This window comes from Helicoverpa zea, chromosome 16, assembly GCF_022581195.2.
Source record: "Helicoverpa zea isolate HzStark_Cry1AcR chromosome 16, ilHelZeax1.1, whole genome shotgun sequence".
In the NCBI taxonomy this organism is placed as follows: Eukaryota; Metazoa; Arthropoda; class Insecta; order Lepidoptera; family Noctuidae; genus Helicoverpa; species Helicoverpa zea.
In genome coordinates this window covers 5,306,675-5,328,488 of record NC_061467.1, presented here as the reverse complement: position 1 = coordinate 5,328,488, position 21,814 = coordinate 5,306,675, and the positions used below count along the sequence as shown (strand labels likewise).

Below are 21,814 nucleotides of genomic sequence, written 5' to 3'. Positions count from 1 at the left end.
CATGTGTCACTTTTCCTTTAAAGCTCGTGTCAACTAGTTGGATATAAGATAAGGTACTGTTAGCAGCATTACGAAACATATCTTTGAACTTTCACGAGGTTTCCAGTTCGGTCCCACAGGCGAGACAGAGCGCCGCGTGGCGTGGGCTTGACCCCATTTCCTGGTCTAAATATAATTTTGCTTGATCATTTAATTATATGGAGATTAATGAGCTGGTGGGGACGCCGGCATTCACGTTAGCAAAAAGTAACATGGGGTTACTTGAGCTATGGAGTAAGCGCGTCTACCGTCTATCACAGCAGGCGAACATCCAGCACGCGACCGTCACGTCAGACAACTACTTGGAGCGCAAGTATTTATTAAATCCAGTGACATTTGCTGTTACGAAGCTAATAAACAATTTGATTGAATATTATTACTCCCAGAAATGTGTGCTTCTAAGAACACATCAACGAAAACACGCTGATATTAGACTGCGTTACTGGACTTTAATTTGCCGTCGTAAACGTCATATAAATCGCATATAACGTATTCGGATAAACTACTGACAGAGATAACGAATCAAAGTCTAATCCTCATAAATTTATTGTCGATCATGAATTTTAAATTGGAGCACCATCGATACTTGGAGTACGTTTAATAACAAGCAAATAGGTATGACGTCTTATTAAAGTATTAAGTCAAAAACAAGGTTAAATGATAGCAGGCAGTCTTATAATGATGGCGTCGAGTGTACGCAGCCACGCGGGTGGGCCGCTTGCGCACATATCGGATGCATAGTTGCAAACCATGTCATTTACATCTCAAGTAATCGTGTCGCCGACCAACACAAGCTTCAATTCGATTATCTTATCTATTTTGTTTTCATATTTCTAATCAAATATCGAGTCAGCAAAGGTTTTTTAAAGTGAAAAAGCTAACGCATCGAAGAGGAATAGAAACGACAGTTTATTTAGTATTTACATTTGAATTGGATAATGGTATGCGCACCGACTTTCCCCTGAGAGCCAGCAACTTGTATCTATTTGCACTGCGTCTGCATCCTAAGTGTTAACAAGTATATCCATTGGATTATCCCGATTATATTACTAAATGCAAACTCTGAAGTAATATGTTGATCAAAAATATTTTTTTACATCGTCTATTTATTTTATGTCACACACTTGTTTAGAAAAAAACCGAAGTTTAAGTATCAAGAGCAAATAAAAAGTGTATTTGTTTGTTTTTGTTAAATTTTGCTACAAATCGAAACTCGTAGCAGCGTAGGCGTAGCGCCACGCTACAATGTTGTTGTAGATTATATCTTTTGTTGAAATCCTGTTCTACACAAACACCGTTCAATTATTATTATAATAAAAAATACTCTTTCTTCTAACATCATAACCTTGAATGCAAATCAATCAACTTTACTGATATAATTTATGAACATCGGCTAACCTGATCCATTTCTTAGAAATGTTATCAGTTCGCGAATATCAGGTGTCAGAATTAGGCAAACTCATTAATCAGTAAAGATAATCTAGAAAAACATAGCCGGTATCACGCTCTGCACTTATAGTGAAACTGTTATCAGTGTAGTATCAAGATAAAGTAAGTTTTATACTATTCTAATACATTATGTCATCACAAGGAAGGAAAGGCTAATAATGCAATCACTAGAAATTGGAAATTATATCAACTGAATTATAACATTATCTACTAATAACAGAGAGATTATAGCTTTACTACATATTTATTAATGCGTCTCTTAAGAGAGTTTTCTGTGTCGTGATAATTACGAAAAGTTATTATTTGAGAAATGTGGCGAAAGACTCAGTCGGACGGAGCTAAAAGCGTTATTTATACGTGTTTGGTGACAAGGCGCCTCTCTGCGCCCGCGCCTCTGGCCGCCCTAATTAAAATTTAAATTTAAAACCGACTTTAGGATTAATTTAGGTACCTACCTTCCTCCAGACTATAAATACTGTCACTGAAGCAGCACAGATCCAATTTTGATAAAATATTTGACAGAAATCCTACACAAAATTATAATGTTATTAGCATTCAAAAGTATATTAAAACAAGAGTTTTAATAGATTAAGGACATGGCAATAAACGGTTGTTCTTTTACCTTTTGTAAACGCTATTCTGAAAATGTAATCATCTTCAAATAGAAAATAGTTCACAGAGAGACTGAAATTACTGCGTCTATATTATATTTTTTTGTAAATCATGCTTACTTGAAGTTGCAGAACAGAACAGAAATCACACCGAGTAATTATGTATTTGAGAAAATATACACAACTTGCAATATGTTGTTCTGACGCTTATAAGTGCAGCCCTAGGAATGGCGTTGTGTTGAGTATCTCGTGTCGGTCTCATGTTTCAATAGATGTCTCAGTGAATGATACGTCAGCGGGTGTTAGGTGCAGCAGAGTGCGCGGGACCCCGTCCGTTCGCATGAACAATGAACTACACTATAAAATAAACTGACAGCACTAAAGTCGTTTCAGCTCGTGTCAGAATAGCCGCCGACACCAGTTTCCCTTTCCGAGCACCTACGCTTGCCAATGGAAAACTGATACCCACAACAATCCTTTCTATAATTAGTTTGTTGTTGGATTGAAAATAAAATAAAAAGGTGATAACAAATGGAGGGCGAAGGGCGTGTCGGCGAGTTTGAGTAATGGGCGACGCGGGCGCAGCGCGTGTTGCGTCGCGATCGCCCCGTGCGCTCTGGTGACGCGCCCGGATTTGAATACAATGCCGCGATACCTCAGGGCCGCCCGCGTGCACGCATGCATAATCCTTGGCAGTTTATTTAAAATCTGCCACATTCTCCGCAAGACTGATGGCTACATCTACGAATCTGTGAACAATACGTCGACATGCACCCACACGAATGCTTTTTGTATCAATTGACCTCCATTTGCAATTAATGCTGAGCGTCGAACGTCGACTGCGCCTCCAAGCTGTAGCACCCTACGCATTTTTGCAGAACTCTAAGGATTATATTCAAGGCTGGTATACCACCAAAGAAATTGGTCATAAAAAACCGTATATAACAATGCCATATCGTTAACCGCAGTTACTCTTTATGAGTAAAATGCCCCATAAACATACTTGAAATGTAGATATGAATAGTTTGAAATATTACCTAGCCAAGATTGGTTGTGTATGTCACTATCAACGACAACTACCTTCAAGCAACCGAGTCGACTCGTCTCCCTGCGCTCACACACCTTCCATCTCTTGGAGGCAGCTCAACCTGAACCCTGATATTACATGACATAATTATGTCCAACAACGTAATACAACGTAACTCACGCGTATGTAACTGACATCATAGCGAGCCAACTTCGTGTTTATTTCGACTGTAGACGTCAAATAACAAAGGAACTGATGACCAATCGACCTTTAGCTTGAACAATTATCTACAATGACGCAAGGCTCGCTCAGCTCAGCTCTAGTGTTTCTGAACTCAGTATTGCTCTATGTGGACATCGACTATGGGACAATATTGGTCATAAAGCGAGTAAAAAACTCGTAGACAATAAAAGGCGGCGAGGGGGCCGGTGTTGCGTCCTCGATAGCTGCGGCGGCGGCAGCAGCGTCGGCCCGACCAGTGCCTATTTGGGAGCAGAGGGCTCCCTATTTGGAAGGCTGCGTTTCGAGTCGAGATCGATATCGAGCGGCCGGCGCAGCGATGCGACGCCACCCGTCAACGAGCCGTCACTCTCGCGCAACCTCCTTTAACGTTATTTTACATTGAGCCACTACATCTCATACGTATATAAGTGTATTATACCTCAACTAAACATAACTCAATAATTTGAAATGGTTTCTATTCCACTTACAAATATTTATGTGCTCTTTAAACAATCGATAAACGTAACCTAAATTCGAAGTGAGCGCTCAATCCATTTGCCTAACCACTATTACCTTTAGCAAATATCAAGTTTTGACTATTTCGTACTTATAAATCCATAATAGTACAAGCAAAGTTGTAATACGTTCGTAGTAATTTTAGAGTAGCATTGTACACAAGAACGGATGATCTCAGGAGGTTGTAAATATACAATCACGAATATTATTTTTGCACCTGAGTTAACACAATGCAGCACGACTTAACACTTCAAATAATAGTAGATATAGGTATACAGGTGTAGATATAGTATTCATGAAATGCCTGTTTCTAGGGAAACCTTGTGTCATATTTTATCTGTGAGAATAAAAAGTCATACACAATCATTTATTTAATTGATTTATTATCTAACAATTATTATCCCAAGCTAAGTAATCACGTCCGTAGATTTATGTTCTGTATTTAATGATATCAGGATAATGTTATCGAATTAAACAATTAATGAGTCAAGCAGTTAATGAGCGAATTTTCAAGGTTGCTTATTGTTTATTTAAGAATCATGAGATCTGTGTGTAAAATGACAAGGCCTGAATCCGGCGGAGTGCAAACTGTATGAAACGCTGTGTCTACACAGTGGGGCCACCCATCGGCGCGTCTGCAAGTGGGTCTGTCTACACACTAAACTGTGTGTTTAGTATGAGTAACGTTAATTTATGAGGGGCTCATACCTGTATATCAGCGAAGCACTATATCGTTTTGACCGAATTACACTGTCCCAACAGTTTTCAGCACATTCTGTTCTATTATCAAATACCTCGTAAAATGTCTGAGCGTTCACGTAAAATGTGCTAATAAATTTATGGACCAACATACATTAAGTCGTTAAAAATCACACAAATTTCAAGACAATTTATTTGGTGTTGAAATAAAAGACAGTCAGCAAATTTTCCGCTTGTTTACTTGTAGTTGTCGAGCTACCTTGAACGTCTGAAGTCTGGTCAAAACCATTGTGTACATGCAAACACACACCAATTGAGTTAAAAATTAAAGCTAGTCAGTCGTCGAGTATTAGAGATGTGCTATTCCCACTAATGATCGTTAATTACAATCTAGTTTCCGTTGACATTGGCAGAGTATATTTTACTAGAGTCGGCTACAAGTGACTACATCGCCGCCAGGGAGGGAACGCCTCCTCGAATAAACATGAATGGTCTCAGTTGGGATATTCACAGCAATTAAACGCAGGCGTGTCCGCAATTTCATGCGAAACGTAGTTTGGGTCGGCGGTTGGCAAAGCGAATTTCGCTAATGCAAGTGGGTATTATAAAGCATGGTCATATTATAACGTGACGTGAAAACGCGGCGGCGGCGGCGGCGGCGCGGGCGGCGACGCGAGCGCGCGTGCCCGTGCCGTTAAGCTGAATGAGTGCTCGTTAAAAAGCAACCCGCCGTGTAATTAGCAGCCGGCACTACATAAGCCAATGAAAATAAAACAAAGTCGCCATGTCCCACGGCCCCGGCCGCCTCGTGACTGCTCTCACGGATCCATCACGAAATTTTACACTCGCACTGCATCTTATTAAGTGTTATGAAAGGCCTCTTGTAAGTGACAGTGCCTTTTAAGGCAACCCAACGCCCTATTCGATACCGACCGACCATTTATGCTGTGTGGCGGTTCTTTATAATGTAGCTAATTTTTTTCAGGGCATTGCATAGCGTACAACCTTTAGCAATGTTGAAAGTTTAGGTGCTTTGATGATGACGATGATGATGATGATGATGATGATATTTGGAAATTATCCTAATTCCTTTAACTTGTATTAGTGCAATCTATTTATTTATGGGTGATCTCATTTTGATTCCTAGCTATCTATTGTTGATACAAACTGACCTATAAGATCAATATGGTAGACACCTTTATTAAGAAGTCTACATATACATATTCTGACTTGAACAAAACTTTTGTTTAAAATATCGACATAAACGGTACAGATCAATCATAGATAACACTAAAATAAGAATAAAATCCACATAGACCGAGGTGAACATAAACAGCAACAAGTACCTTGCCGGCTTCATGTAACGATTCAATCAAAAGGATCAAAACGCACGTTAAACGAGACGTAAATAGGAAAAGGCAGCTGCCGGGAGCGCCTATTATCGCGTCAGAAAGAGCGAGTTTTATCTCTCAATTTAGTGATAATTTCATAAAGACAAGGAGGCGGCGCCGGCGCACACCGCGCGCGGTAGGTCGGCACTTGCATCGCTTAAGGTAACACTAATTGCAAACCGCTTTAAGGACGCTGATCGATAACACGATAATGTCTTTAATGCCGGTCTTGTGTCGGCTCTGAACATTACATTTTGTCTTGTCGACTCACTAAAATAATTATCGCTCCACACATGCCCCGTAACTTTAAAAGAAACGGTATGGGGCCCAATAAACGTGAATTTACTCGAAATACCGTCATACATCGGTCGGGTCATTAGATTTGTTGGCGGTGTCGGCACATAAATCCTAAGATCCCCCGGTTGGTATGCGACATAGCTCGTTTAAGATGGAATTGATATGAGTAAGGCGCAAGGTACCGCGTGCCTTCACGCCCTTCGTGCTTCGGCAACCTCAAACATGGATTTTTCTAAGTATTTGCGGGTATATAACCCCCGAAGTATCAACATTAATATGTATTACTTACAAAATACAAGAAAATTTCAACCTGTTAATGCCTTTTGTTCTTTCTCAGAATGAAAATCAATGAGGCTGTTAGAACATGAAGCAAATAAATCCATGCAAGAAACCTAACTGTTCACAAAAGCTTCTAGGAAAGAATACAGTAAGCGAATGGAATTCGGTTAGAATCACATGTGAGTAAAATACTAAACCATACGTTCTTGTAAGAAAATATGAAAACAATTCTGTACATAAAAATGCATTTAACTCATGATTTGGAATATCGTTCAATTCTCGACCATAAAATGCTAACGACCCAAATAAAACTGTTTAATATGTGCGTAATGCACACATCTATTAGTAAGTCGTATGTGCGGGAGGCGTGAGACCGTGGAACAATTTAGCGCGGCCGCAAGAGAGCACAAATTGCAACCAGTTGCATAACATGCATTATTTAAACGCGACAACCTTATAAGAAAGTATTAATGTGATAGAGACTACGTACGTCGCATGCGGTGAGTCAGCGCGAGCGCAATGACCCTCGCTCACCCGCCGACGCATACTATTCCTGTGCTGCCATGCACTACATTGCTTCATTTCGAAACATTAGCTAACTTTCAAAAATTACAATTAGTGACAATCACAATCACTACTATCATCTAAACACCCCGCCCTTTAACCCGGCTGCCAACAAGAGAGGTGCGGACTGCGCATCACACCGTCGTAAGCGGTTCATACCTAGTCATTTATACTATTTATGTTCAATATATGAAATGAGCTCATCAAAGGTCTACGTACTCAAACAAACAAAATTAGTTCAGACGACCTTCGAAAAAAATGTTTGCCTATTTATTATGTCGACTACAAGTTGTATAGTGAGTCATCTAACAGTTTCCAAACGTTTGTCTACGATTCAATATCTGAGGCTTATCGTGCGGCAGGCCTCGCAGCTACAGACGGACAGGATCGTGTCAGTACATCATTCATCAGCTGGCCGCAAACGTGTAAATTTGCATACGACCACGAGTGCAGTCTCGCGGCCGTCGACTGGAATTAAAGAGGGTCGAGAGAGCCGATCTCGTGTCGATACTGTCACATGACTAATGGAGCAGGCGCCGATCACAGATATCGACAAATAAAAATATGGCTGGGCCACCGCCGCCGCGCCGCGCCACGCCACCGCCGCGCCGCATGTTCCCACACGCCGCGCTCTCGTGACCACACGACACTACTTGTCACTTGCTGCCGACATGTTGACGACTCGATCATTGTAACAGATCACACATCCACATTTATCAATATCACCATTTACAAACATCAATTTGACAGCACGATGATAGCATTCAATTCGGCTGAAGCAGTGTAGGTACCTATAAGGTGACAGTATCTGGCAAAAGATTAAGCTCTTCATGTATGTCCAGCTCTGCCTCCGAGAAGTAAACTTGACGTGAACTATCGATGAATCTTTAGTAAGGCAGAAGCATCAAAATTAATTATCAAAATCAATATCCCTTCTTATCTGAAAAATAATAAGGCTCTGAAAGCTCAGATCAAGATTTGTCTATTTATCCCATTTTTTATTTCTTTTTCAGGTATCCACTCCGCTTTGAATGTAGAAGAGCAGAGTAGGTACGTTTATTCAGCAGTCGCAAAACTTTTGCAGTTCATTTAGTGGGCGGAGTTGGTAGGGCGGCGCGGCCTACAGCCACGGTAACTAGATGTCAATGACTTAGGGACGTTTATCATTATTACGCAACCGTGACATTCAGGTGAGGAATTGTAAAAATGTTTTATCTATTTACTTGAAACATTATCGCGACGGGATTTATCTCAAACACTAATAGTTCTGAAGAAAAAGTTATTTAAAAAAAGTAAATTACCTAAATATAAATCTTCGTAACACTTTTATGTTATACATAAATTTTGTGGTATAAAATAGGTTTTTTCATGAATCATTCTTTAGAAATTTCTACACAAAAATAAACCATCAAGTTCGTACTAGACGGTGTCCGTCTTCATAACATTGTCGGCGTCATCGCTGGGCTCGAATATTAAAAATGTTTTTCAGTATTTTCTAGATGATAAGAGAATCAGCTATAACAGCTTAGAAAAATTAAAACTGCAAGAATGGAACCTCAGTAAAACTCCCTAAAATGATTGGGAAGTTGTTTACGCAGTTGATACAGTTGCTGATTGGTTGAAGATGTTTGACGTACGTCGATAGGCGAGCGGAGCGCGTGAAATAGATAATTAGAGAAGTTTACGAGGTCCAGCGGAAACGCGTCTCGCACTCATTAAGTGTCGGGACCTTGCCAAATGAGTAGTGCAGGCGGTGGTCAGGTTGCAGCTGAGCCGGCGGCGCCGACAGACGCATCCGCGGCGTCGCGTCACGCGCCATCACCACTAAATATATCGGCGTGACAATGAGACACATCGCCGCCACCCGTCACGCGATAATTGCCTAAAACTAAAAGTGCTAAACTTCTCTAGTCGCTCGCCTTTGTCAGCCTTAATAAAAGGAGGTTCAACAACCTAGCTGGGAACACGAATGACGCCTCGTCTAGATATATGCGGTATGCGGTTAATATCTACGGAGATCGAAATAAATCGCTAGGATTATTGCCAAGTGGAAAATCATTATACCTAATATATTGGACGCGTGGAATTCACTTTGACAATATTTTGACAGTGTGCGGTATAGGAGCTTTATATAGTATAGAGCCGTCTGCTACGGACAACTCGCGAGATGTTTTATCATTATTTTTATTTCTTAGCGTTTTGTAATAGTGATTCATAAGCTTCTGCTTATGGATCTATTTTGATACAGCTATTAATGTGACCGAGTATTGTTATTTCGGGCCTACTAGAATGAGCGTAGGTTAGAATAGAGATGAAAGTTTTTGTGTGTTTCGTCACACGATGGTGCCGGCGTCGGTTGCATTAGTGTGTCGTCAAAGTAGGCGTGCCCTTCATACGCGCGCAGTGGCTCGCGAGTGGTGTCCGCGCAGCGCTGCGCCCGCGCCGGCCGCGTCGAGAGAAACGGGCGCCGCCGGTGCCCATCTAAGGAGCGCAACTGTACAACCGGACCGACTGCCCTCTATTTACACTGATCAGCCCGTAATTTTGACTTGACATCTTAGCGCAGACTCTCGTCTTTACCATCTTAAGTCGAAAATTAGCAATCATTATTAGTTGCAGATGATCCTGATAATCAATAAATAATTTCAACTTTACGTGCACAATAAAGTAAAGTGTTAATGTAATTAACTACGTATTAGCATAAACATTGGCTATATCAATGTTGTTGACTACAACTTATTAACTAATGAGTATGTTGGCAAGGCGGCGCCTGACATTTGAAGTACATAGGACATGCAACCGGTGGAGACGGTCGATACAATACAACTTTGTAAAGTGTCAAGTGAAATCATGAAAACTGCGTTCCTGGCAAATGCGGGTTTAAATGCCCTTAGAATTTCTATCATAAAAAGCATTTTTATATTTTAACTGTATACTTTTATCGCACAGACGGAGCCACAGTCAATATTATCATGCAACAAGATAGTACACAAGTACTTCACGCTTGACGATTTGTTTTCAGTAGGTAACCCATAAAACATGTCAAACATTGTATTCTTTCTGGAACATCGAACATGAACACTGTAAAACAATGGTTTATAGCAGGAAAACATTCATCAAGCGCGAGGCTGTGCTTAATGCGCCCCTGTCGCGAGGTCGTCGCTCTGTCATTACGTGCGTTATGCACGATATGTACGTGTGGCATTCGCCAAACGCACCACTGCAGATGTTCCAGTTTGTTCGCCAAGTAGGCTGGGAGCGAGCGACGCACAATTATCTCCACAATATAGGATTAGTAAAGAATGCCCTCGAGCTGCAACCCGCAGACAGCGAGACGGCCGGTGATACTCTACACCGCAATCAATCGCTCCTGTTTCTGACTGCATACACGTGCACACACTATTATGTACTCGGACACTATTACAAATAGCTTCGCGACAACTGCATTAGCTGCGGTCCAAATTACTAAACACTATCTCGATCGTTAACAACGTCGCATTTGCATATTTCAAAACAATGACAGGTTCATTGTACATAGTTATTCAAATCAAATACTTGCAACAGGATGGCCCTTGAAGTACGTAGTGAAACAACTTTGAATATTCAAGTAACTTTACAATCATACAGTGGTTAACACTTTAGAAATTGCCTTACTTCCGATTTAAGGTGGAATGTTTTCGATTTGGTTTTGAAGATTTTTGAAATTAAAGTTATTTCATATAAAAAAATGGAGTACACACATCAAAAGTGTCTAGGGATCAAGCATTTTTATGCGGATTTCTTGAGATTGAGATGTGGCTTTGTAATAAATTTATGATTTTATAAATTTATATGGATCCTTTTTGGTGCATTTCATAATTTGAATCAGGAACTGTGAATCAAATTCGAGTAAAAGATGAAAATCAGCTGTCAATATTTTCCCTATAAACACATACAACGCATTGAAGACATTATTAGTGCTACTGTTTCCCTACTACTGATTAAAACCAACGTTATTATGGAGCGGCGACGTCATTTAAGCAGGGAAGAAATGCTCAGAGCCGTGGGAATGATAGAAGCTGGTTCCCGGCAACGTACTGTGGCTTTAGCTCTGAATACAAGTCAGAGTGTTATCAGTCGACTTTGGACACGTTACCGAAGCACTGGTACCGTAGCTGAGCGCCATGGAGGACGGTATCGCTGCACCACACGGAGACAAGACCGATACATTCAAATCTTAACTCGAAGAGCTCCAACAATAACCGCCATGATGTTAGCCGTGAGGCTTCATCACTCTTCAGGGAACTTAATTAGCGACCAAACAGTCAGAAACCGCTTGCATGAAGTGAACCTTCATTCCCGAAGACCGCTACGGGTACCACCTATAGCAATGCACAATCGTAGGATTCGATATCAATGGGCTCTTGAACACAGAAATTGGGCAGAAGAACAATGGCGTTTCGTGTGCTTTTCTGATGAGTCTCGTTTTGGTATGAGACCGGATACAAGACGTATACGACACTGGAGAACCCCTGGACGCCAACAGCGATTAAAATCCTGCCAGGAAGTCCATCCTTATAGTGGTGGAACCATCATGGTATGGGCGGGTATTTGGATCGGCGGAAGAACTGAGTTGATTTGGATCAGAAGCAACCTCAACGCTCAAATTTATGCTGAGACGATTGTATCAGACGTCATCGTTCCTCTACAAGTGCAAATCGGTCCCTTATTTCAGTTAATGCATGATAATGCACGACCGCACACCGCAAGAGTTGTAAGACAGACTCTCGCGGCAGCTAACATCAATGTCCTGCCCTGGCCTGCTCAGTCGCCAGACTTGAACCCGATTGAGCATGCATGGGATATGCTACAGAGAAGAGCTCTGCCGAATATGGAGGGTATCCAGTCGCAAGAAGACCTTTTTTTGTTGTTGCAACGAACATGGGCGGCCATTCCACATCGTGATTTGGATGAACTCATTTTGAGTATGCCAAACCGATGTTCTTGTGTTGTTAGTGTTCGCGGTAGAAACACGGATTATTAATTGTTTAAGTTACCCAATAAACTTTTAAAGAAAACTGTTATTTCAGTCTTTTTTTTCGAACTTTTGTGTTAGTGTTTCAAATGTCAAAAATCCCTTTATTAGGAAAATGGCAAATTTCTTTATTAGTGCAAAGGTGACTTGGTTTATCGTTACTGTGACAAACGAAAACACTTTATTTGATGAATCCTTAAAGAAAATTTTAATTAATATCAATCAGGAGAAAAGTTATTGCAAAAATATATGTTGATCCCTAGACACTTTTGATGTGTGTATGTCAGAAAATGTAAATCAAAATATAACACATTCAAAGAATGTGAAATCTGAAACATCTGCAAACGTCATGTTTACGCATTAGTGGTTTTTCCCGTTTTCACGAAATCCCAGGAATCTGGGGTTTTCTTTTTGAATGAGTTACAGATTTTCTACATATAACGTTGTACATCAATTTATACAGAAATCGAGCAATGATTATCTTATCATCAAATACTTTACTTTAGAACTGTAAACGTGACAGCTAGATGTCATAGGTATGAAATCAGTAAGTGTATGTAAGCTTAGCATGTTTTCCAGAAAACATCTGATATTTTCATCACAAATTTTACAATCTACTAATATTTGTCTGCCTGTTTTACATAGCAACGTAAGCTCGATAATACCCAACTTTGTATTAAAGTGAATACACTCTCTCAAGTGTGATTGCTGTCAAGAAAGATAATAACGTAACTGCATACTTTGTGTAACAGCTCTAAGGTGATCTTCACACTGCCCCGCATCACGCTGCATCTTGCGTGTCGATGCACCTACGCGCGTTCCTGCGGGAGTGCAGATCTGCATCATCGTGCGGGTTTTTCACGCACTCACGCGCGTAGGTGCGTTTTGTAAATTCACGCACAGCGAGTTCCATTTTCAAATATATACGTCACGCCCATTCAAAATCACGCGCGGCATTGCGGGATTCAGTGTGCCATACCTTGCGTCTCGCCCCGCACCTACGCGCGGGGGTGCGTGTTTCTCCGCATGTATGTGCGTGATCCGCATGAACGCGCGTGGATGCATTTTCAGTGTGTTGGACTATGCGTGTTTTCCATACAAACGGAGATATTTCCATACAACGGAAAAAAAACGCATCCACGCACTACGCTGCATCATGCGGGGCAGTGTGATAATCGCCTAAGTCGTTTGACAACATAACTTAAAATACTCACGCATAAGGACATAGTTTACACACATAGGCACTTACAGGCTTTGCGCTCAAGATCTTGGATATGAAAGTCACACTAGCATTTATCCAAACACGTTTCGCGACCGATTGAGAAGAGTGCTCGGATCCATTACGTGCTGCGTGAATAAACAAACTGTCGGCACTCGATAATCGACATTAGTGCATATGAAATAGGTACGAAGTTCGCGGGTGCATGCTCATACAGTCGTGTTTGTTGTCGACGGTCGAACGGCTCCGGCAATGGCCAATCTCTAGGAAATTGACATTCGGCGCCAAAAGAAGCTCTGTGAGTGATTGTGAGTGCACCATTTGGCGCGAACTGAGCGCGGCTAAATATTTATCGAGTCTGCATTCAGAAATGGCACCATGTTCGTTTTTATTTTGAAAACTTGAGCTTTATACTTTTTTATGCAGTTATAATAAAGTTTCTTCACGTATAATTATCAAAGGGCGTTTAGACAAGTATCTTTAAAACTGCAAAAGAATGAAGAAAATTCACATTTGATGTACAGGTCTCCAATTTACTGGGTTGGATAACCAAAAAAATATACAGAAACCGCTCTTGAGACAAAGAAAAAAATATGAAAATACAGATAACAATACTGTTTCATTAAAGCATATTGTTTAAAAAAATTACAGACATAAGAAAGCTATCGACCTCAACCGTTACAGTTTTATTATTATTATATCGATCAAGGATAATAGTAGTTGATTAAGCTATAATGTATGTATTTGTTTTGTCTGAATCCGAACATGAGACATACCGGCACGTAGCCACTGCGCCATTATGAACAACTAATAAAACAAACATGTTATGTGTACTAAGTATATACGAACCGACCTATAGATATAATAAACTGCTCATCTTTTGTTTTCTCAAGCCAATGCAAACGATTCTAATGCCAATTGGTAGTGCAAAGAAAATTAACTTTAGAACAAACAACCGCAACTCGAATGGCCGCATCCTGTCGGGTTTATTTGCAATGTCTGTCGATCTGTTTGTTTGCCACCAGTTAGTCAACTGTGATATGAGTATAAATGTGTAAGAAACGAGGAAACTTTATTATAGGCACGTTTGACTGGTTCCAGTACTTTTTATTTGTCAAGGCGATACGCAACGAGTATAGCATTGATGCATACAAAAAATATTCGCAGACTTTTTAATTCGCATCAATTTACATAATAGCTTTTTAAATAAGCAATATTTTTTTCTATAATGAAAATGGAATTGCGAAAGCCATTCAAGTCATTTATAATAATATTTTTTATGTTTATTTATGTCTGTAGGTTTTAAGTATATAAAAGAAAATCGTGTCTATAAGGACGAAGCACCAATTACTTATAGATTGATATACCTAGTATAATCATTAAGGGACCACCTAGATAACATTGCTTATTATACGAGCCCTTCTGACACATTTCCATGAATTCCACGACGTGTCTTTAGGCTAAAGACACGTCGTGGAATTCATGGAAATGTGTAGCGGCTAAAGACTTTAGCCGCTAGTGTGGAACACATTTTTATTAAAAAAAAAAAACATATTAGTAAATCTCGATTGTAAAGTAAATAATCATAGTAATGCCTTGATGAAGTCTTTTCGTAACTATCATCAAAATATATAACAACATCAGGCAATAAACAGCAGCAAAACTCCTTTGCGGATCAAATTAAAAAACGAACTTACATTGATTTTATAATGCCGTGTAATTTATAAGCATTCCGTAGCTCTGCATTTAATTAGGACTAAACATTTATACACTCATAAACGCTGTGATAAGAATACTTTTCAATTATTATAATTAATTGCTAATTTATTCGCGTATGTGTAGTCAACAAATGACGAAGCTCGTCACACCTGTGCTCACACAATTAACTCGCCATTGCTCAATAATTAACTCCATTCTAGCTATTGTCCAGCCAGTCTAGGAAATGTCCTAAATGACCTAGGCACAGTACATAGTGTCCTAATTAACTAGCAGTCCACGACGCACATTTTATATCGAACGTTAGTATTAACTCAAACACTAAGGGGCTCGTTATTCATTCCCCAGTATGAATAATTAAAATATTGCGCAGTGAACTCTGATGTTTACGAGACAATCGCATGCCAATTACTTACTCGTACACGAGTGTTATATGTAATTTGTATCATGTTAATTATTACTACAACTGTGCTTATCTTCTTGCTGATGAAATTTTATACCCTTGTCGCGAGCGCGGGGACGTAAAGCCACTGATATTATTAGTTGTGCTTACATACAAGATGCCGATGATGGCAACTCAAAGACGTTGTATGTACAGTGAGTGTACAGGCGAGTGTGGTGGTGTGGCTAGAGGCGCGGCGGATGCACGTGCGCGCCCGCAATGGGCTAGCGTGCTGAAGCGCGGCTTGCACTTCCGACTCACATTCATTCCCGCGCCATTCATACAACTGCGTCATTCATTTAATTCAAGTTCATAACGAGACCCGTACGTGGGAGGAGCTCCGTAAGTCGGCCGACACACCCGCGCCCCGCTCTCGGCGACACACCACATTATCCAAAACTTTTATTATCGATAAAGATAAACAGAGTCGTTTGCGGGATCCGAACGTTCCACGCCGAAAATGTCCATAAAATAAATCGGATCGCTCAAAGTTCCGAATTGCATTTATCGTTTCTCCGTATTCAATCTCGGACGCCTTAAATTCTCCAAGGTGCGCAATATTTCACGGGTTCTTAAGAGTAAACTTCTAATTAAATGCCGGCGGTGGCATCTCCGACACCGGACGTGCTCCTTTGGGGCCCGGACAGCTACAAAATGATCGAATTTAAGGATCGAGACAAGGTGTAGGTGGCACGCTCGGCATTAGCGGCGAGGCGATGAGGCGGCGGCGCGGCGCGGCGGCCGCGTGGCGCCGAGATGGTATCGCAGCCGCGTCCCACCACCGTGCGATACTTTTCTAACTTTTTGGTTTGGTGGGTCGCGCGGGGGCATATTGTGTGCAATTGTAGCACGCGAGGGCACGGCAGGCCGACGACCCGCCCGTCGCCCGCTCCGTATAATCCGACAGCATTATGGTCGACCCGGCGCCTTTGTAGGCTACCGGCTTAATGAGGGCCCGTGGGTGGCTTATGACACGTTAGGATCTGATCATAAAGGTGCCAAAAATTCTACCTGCGCGGACGACATTCCTATCTCGCGCCTTTGAAAATTAATGTACTCTATTGTCTGCGGATGCTGGCAGGAGGCGTCAGGGATTACGAATGACACGGTGTTATTTATTTCCAGAGGACACATAAGTCTGCGGTGCGATTAAAATATATTCAATTATTTAGAGTTTCGATGTGGCGATGACTCCTGGCGTAGCGTCGGCTTTAATTGAGATGTATGCACTCTAATTCTTTGACCCCAATTAATTTCGTGGAAGTGAGTTCGTCGGGCGTTAATTAAATGCGCTAATATTTGTGCGGAGAACACGCTAGCGGTCAAACACCATGTTCATTGTAATCGTAGATGGTATGTAACCACTCCTTCTGAACGAGCGTGAAGTGGTTTTTTCAAGCACAAGATGATGTTATACATTGGCCAGCCCACTATCCAATTCGGAAGGGATTCCTTATGTAAACACATTTCTTTGTAAACTCAATTTCGTGTGTTGTTTGATCTTCTATGAGTTTCGCGTTGATATCTTTTATCAGGTGGAAGTTTATGACCGTATTCCGGTTTTGGTTAGCACGTAGTACACTGACTGTAGGTGTGTAGTAGAATGATGTGAGCTCGTATGATGATGCGCCTGCGCTCATGTGGCCCGCGGGTACTGCAATTTGAGTGCAATGGTAATGATGTGACGTCAGTCAGCGTGTCGTTTGTTACGCCCAGCTTCGCTGCGGGGCAATGAACCAGCGACTGAATTGGACATAAGTGTCCTGCGACGCTGCGCCCGCGCCACCGACATAACGCAACCCAACCACGATTTACGACATTACGAGTGACGCCATGCAATATGATTGTAACTTGCAAAATTAACTTTACTTCATCAATGTTCACAAAGTCGGTAACGTTCATAAAGTTAGGCCACGTCTAATCCTAATGGTGATGATAGTCTATAAATCTATCCGTTGAGTTTGATGTGCATCTATACTAGGTAATGATATATGGAAGACGCATTAAGTAATGTATAAAATGGCACAAACTACTTACTAACTAGTTTGGTATGCCACTTTTTATACCGGCTTTAAACAGATCGGATAGAGTACTTGGATTGTAGGTATAAACAGTTTATTCAAATGACCTACCGGTAGAATTCCGATACAAGAGAAGGCGATTGTAAAATAATACGAGTAGGTAAAGCGACAATTAGTGAACGATATCGGAGCGGGGCGAGTGCGGCGCGGCGGCGGTGTTACAATGAGGCGCAATCAAGCGCGAGTACATTTTCATTCCGCGCGCGATGCGACTGCGTGCACGCAAACAATCTTATATAATATTTGCGTATAAATGCGCATTTAAAACATTCCACAAATAAGGGTTGGGTATCCGCTAATAACTTGCATACTTTACAACTTCACATTCTGCGTTTGAGAGCTGAGATTGTTATCTAGCGCAATGCTTCTGTGTATGGCCTAACTTCCAAAACTTGAATCTGTGTTGTATAGTTTAATTGCGAGGATTTATCGTTTAGGTACATTTTGTTACGTACAACTGAATAGAGACATAACTTTAATCTTAATTACGATATGAGTCGTGTGACTTTATGTTTTGGACATTATTTTTAGCGGTGGCACAAAAAATATGATTGACATCAAAACTAAAGAAAGCGGTCTGTGAACCACAGTTTCAATAAAACTACACAGTAAAAAATATAAAAGCCAGTAAGCACTGACCTACGCACTAGACCTTGATTTGGTTAATGTATTCCTGATTGTAATACACGAAACGCACTCGATACAGACCGGATAGATCACTTATTCTTGTCTATTTGTTATTCCGCATATCTCAGATTAGACCTTAATTATCTATGTACATTTCATTGTTAGATTATAAAAATAAGAAAAACTACTATAAAAATACAATAACTTAATCAATCGAAAATATGATCATCATTGAACTTTGACAATTCATACACATACATTTTCATTTAATCGATGAATAGTTTACCAAATAGTTATGTAGGAAATCAAAATAGCCTTCATGCCGAATTATAATAATGAAATGTACCAATGTCAGACAGATTTTAGTATTTAAACTTTCAAAAGGAATGTTGAATGTGTTCCGAATTAAAGAGTTCAGAGGGTTGGCTAGACTTGTTTGTTTAAATAACAACGATGACATCAGAGCCCAAAGTAATCAACGGCACAGACTTGAAGTCAAAGTTACAACAAATTTCGAATACCTATCGGCTATCGGGAGTATAAAAAGTGTTTTTGATGGCACGCCGCTCTCGGGTTAAAAGATCACGTCGATAACGTACAATCATAGTGTTAAAAATAACAATGCGCGAAGTGTACTTTTGTTTGCATGTTTATAAACGATCTGTAATGTTTTGGTCAACATTTCCTGTTGCTCTTGTTTTATTTTGTACTAATTAACAAAAATTTTGTGTCTTTACTCTGAAATCAATTTTTTTTCAAGATTACTTGCTTGTTGAAATGTTTTTATTACAAAGGATAATTTAACGAAATTAATTGAAACTAAAAAATCGTGCAATTTCATCATACAAAATTTTACAATCAGATTTGCAAAAATTCAAATACATGCAATTTTTGAATTGTTTCATTAAGTAGAATCGAGGTTTTTATAACAAACAACTTCATGACTACCATAAATAATGATTAGGAAAATTATATCCATCTATCTCATAAATTGGACCTATTGTCCATAAGACCCTTCTCAGAACATGAGAGGCTGTAGGTAGCATACCAATCGTTATATAAGCCAATTTTATTATCGGTAGTCCTTTATTTTTAAAACACGACGTTTTATTTAACTTTGTGTGCGTTTATTTACAAAACAGAAATAGTTGAGAGTGCACACAAGTCTACTGATCGATAAAACTAGAATTGATAACCGCGTCACAATCAATCAGAAATGTGACATTCGAAGTTGTCAGGTGACGAGCGGCCATTGCTGCCGTTCCGCGTTGTTTTCGTTTGTACTACAGTTACGCAAGCCTCCAACCTGAAATTAGCACGCCCTTTCAGCCGACACCCACAGCTAGAGCACGTCACGCGTTGCCGACGAATATCGCTCTGTCTGTACCTACTTACTTATGAGTACTTATTACTGCATTACAGTTCTAAGAGATTTTTTTCACTGTCTACCCGGAACCCGGCTAAATTATACAATTCGAGCCAAAAGGTTCGTCAAAATGTCCACAATGGTTTCAAAATTTCGCATCACGTCACTGCTTGTCTCGGTCGTCTGTCTAGACAACACAGACGAACACAACTTTTTTCTCTTCTCGGTAATACAATTTTTGGCAGAGCTGTTAATACAATCTTGGCAAACATTTGTAACTTTTATCACGTCCGGAAAATGAATGAAAGCTGTCGGCCGTGAGTCACGTCGGCCATCGAGCGGGACTTAGAAAGTCCTTGCTGTCTATTCCAATGATAAAAGTAATGACATCACTCGCCGACAGACGCTAAACATGTAAATCTTAATTGCAAGTGATAATTTTATCTTACATCAATTACTGTGATGTAGAGAGCAATAAAGAAAATTTAAATAGAAAAATATCCTTCAGCTGGACATTAATATAACGTGATGCTTAATAATTGCACGTTAAACGTGGCTGAAAGTTGAGATATTAACGAATAATAAGCTAAAAGGTCTAAAATATCATGAATGTACATACATAAAACGTTTGGTGCGGTTAAGGCAATCGTCATAATACAATGCGATAAGATTGCGAAATCATACGACATTGATATTCACGTGCATGTGCTTGGTTTGTCTGATGATGATATAACAATCGAAAGATAACACAACATAATGAAATCATACGTTACACGATTTTATTTTCCACTTTCGACCTTGTGATAATGATATTATTTTGATATTTCTTGTAGCTACTGAAACCTTATCAGATTTGAGTTTAATTCACGCGTATGACTAACTAAACTAAGTAACGGCCGGCTCTAATACCTGTTTCACGAGAATCCTTAGTTAATTATTATGTTTACCCAGATAAAAAGTATACCATGTCCTTCCCAAGGGCACAAAGTATATATGTTCATCAAATAGGTTACTTCTCTTCAGTAATGTAACTGTAGGGGCCTATAAGACAAGCATTTGTGATTGTACTAACTGTTTCCCGCTTTTCCACAGGTATCCCAAAAAAACTATTTCCCCGCATTCAAAAACATGCCCTTTCTCAGGTTCTATCCTACCTCTATACCAAATTTCATTTAAGTCGGTTTAGAAGTGCCGTGCAAGCGCAACAAAAGAGTTTCTTTCGCATTTAGAGGGTTAGCTGCTAAAAAGGACGTGTAACTAACAATTAAGCCTTAAATAGGTACTTCAGTATGAAAAGTACATTAGAAAGACTAACCAAAAACCCGGTCACATAATGTGGTAGAGTGATGTGTTAAAGTATGCACTAATCTGTATATCTAAAATGAATGTCTCTGGTTTTAACATGTTGTAGTTATCACTCATTACCTCATTAGTACAGTTAAAGTGAGTACTTAGCCAGCAGCATTTTCCAGTGTGCCAAATAGAGGTAGCACTCTTATCTATTTGCGATGCAGGCTTTAAAGCACATAGTTTATTTAAAGAATATTACAAGCAGCATACATATATACATACTTTAGTTATATACCTACATTGGTTAAAGGCTAGTAGATGAATGGTAATTATAGTTAACAAAATTCTTCATTCGAATATCACAGCTGAAGTCGTAATTGGGTAAATCTCGCGGCAAAGTGGGCTATACCTTATACAATTTGCCATATCGAGGATTAATTTATTTTAATTAACTTTCTTTATCTTTAAATCATGTTACATTGTGTACCTTTGGTTAGCGTTTCACGTAGGTAAAGTTATGCTCAGACCATCAAAATATTCAAAACCGTCAGATAGAGATAAAATAATAAATGTTTACGAGATTAACCATGCCTTCGACAAGTCTTTGCCCGATAACAGATTAGTTATTGTATCATCGTCTCAAAATAGAACCTCTCGACATTTCTCTCGGTTTGTTGATATTGTCGAGGCAAAAGTAAGTCTCACGTGGTATTGTTTTTATTATCCCTGTGAGCCGAAGTTGGTATCGCCTCTGCTGATAAAGATACGAGCATCGATAAACAATTTAAAACACTAAGTAGCTCGCTATAGTCACCTCTCTAGGAGTTATGTGTACGTGCGTTTTAATTGATCTAGTAGTAGAGGACCGGTGCGGAAACCTCGGAATGTAATTATTTACATAAACACACGTGCCTAGAGCCGTAGACGGCAGTAATGCGCGAGTTGGAGCGCGTTGGGCAGCCGCG

The 21,814-nt window shown here is 40.0% G+C and overlaps 1 protein-coding gene across 1 annotated transcript in view; it reads right to left on the bottom strand.

Annotated features, from left to right (window-relative positions):
* Positions 1-21,814, bottom strand: part of LOC124637494 (dorsal-ventral patterning protein Sog) — a 66,695-nt gene that overhangs the window by 44,508 nt on the left and 373 nt on the right. The gene's annotated exons all lie outside the window — the stretch shown is intronic.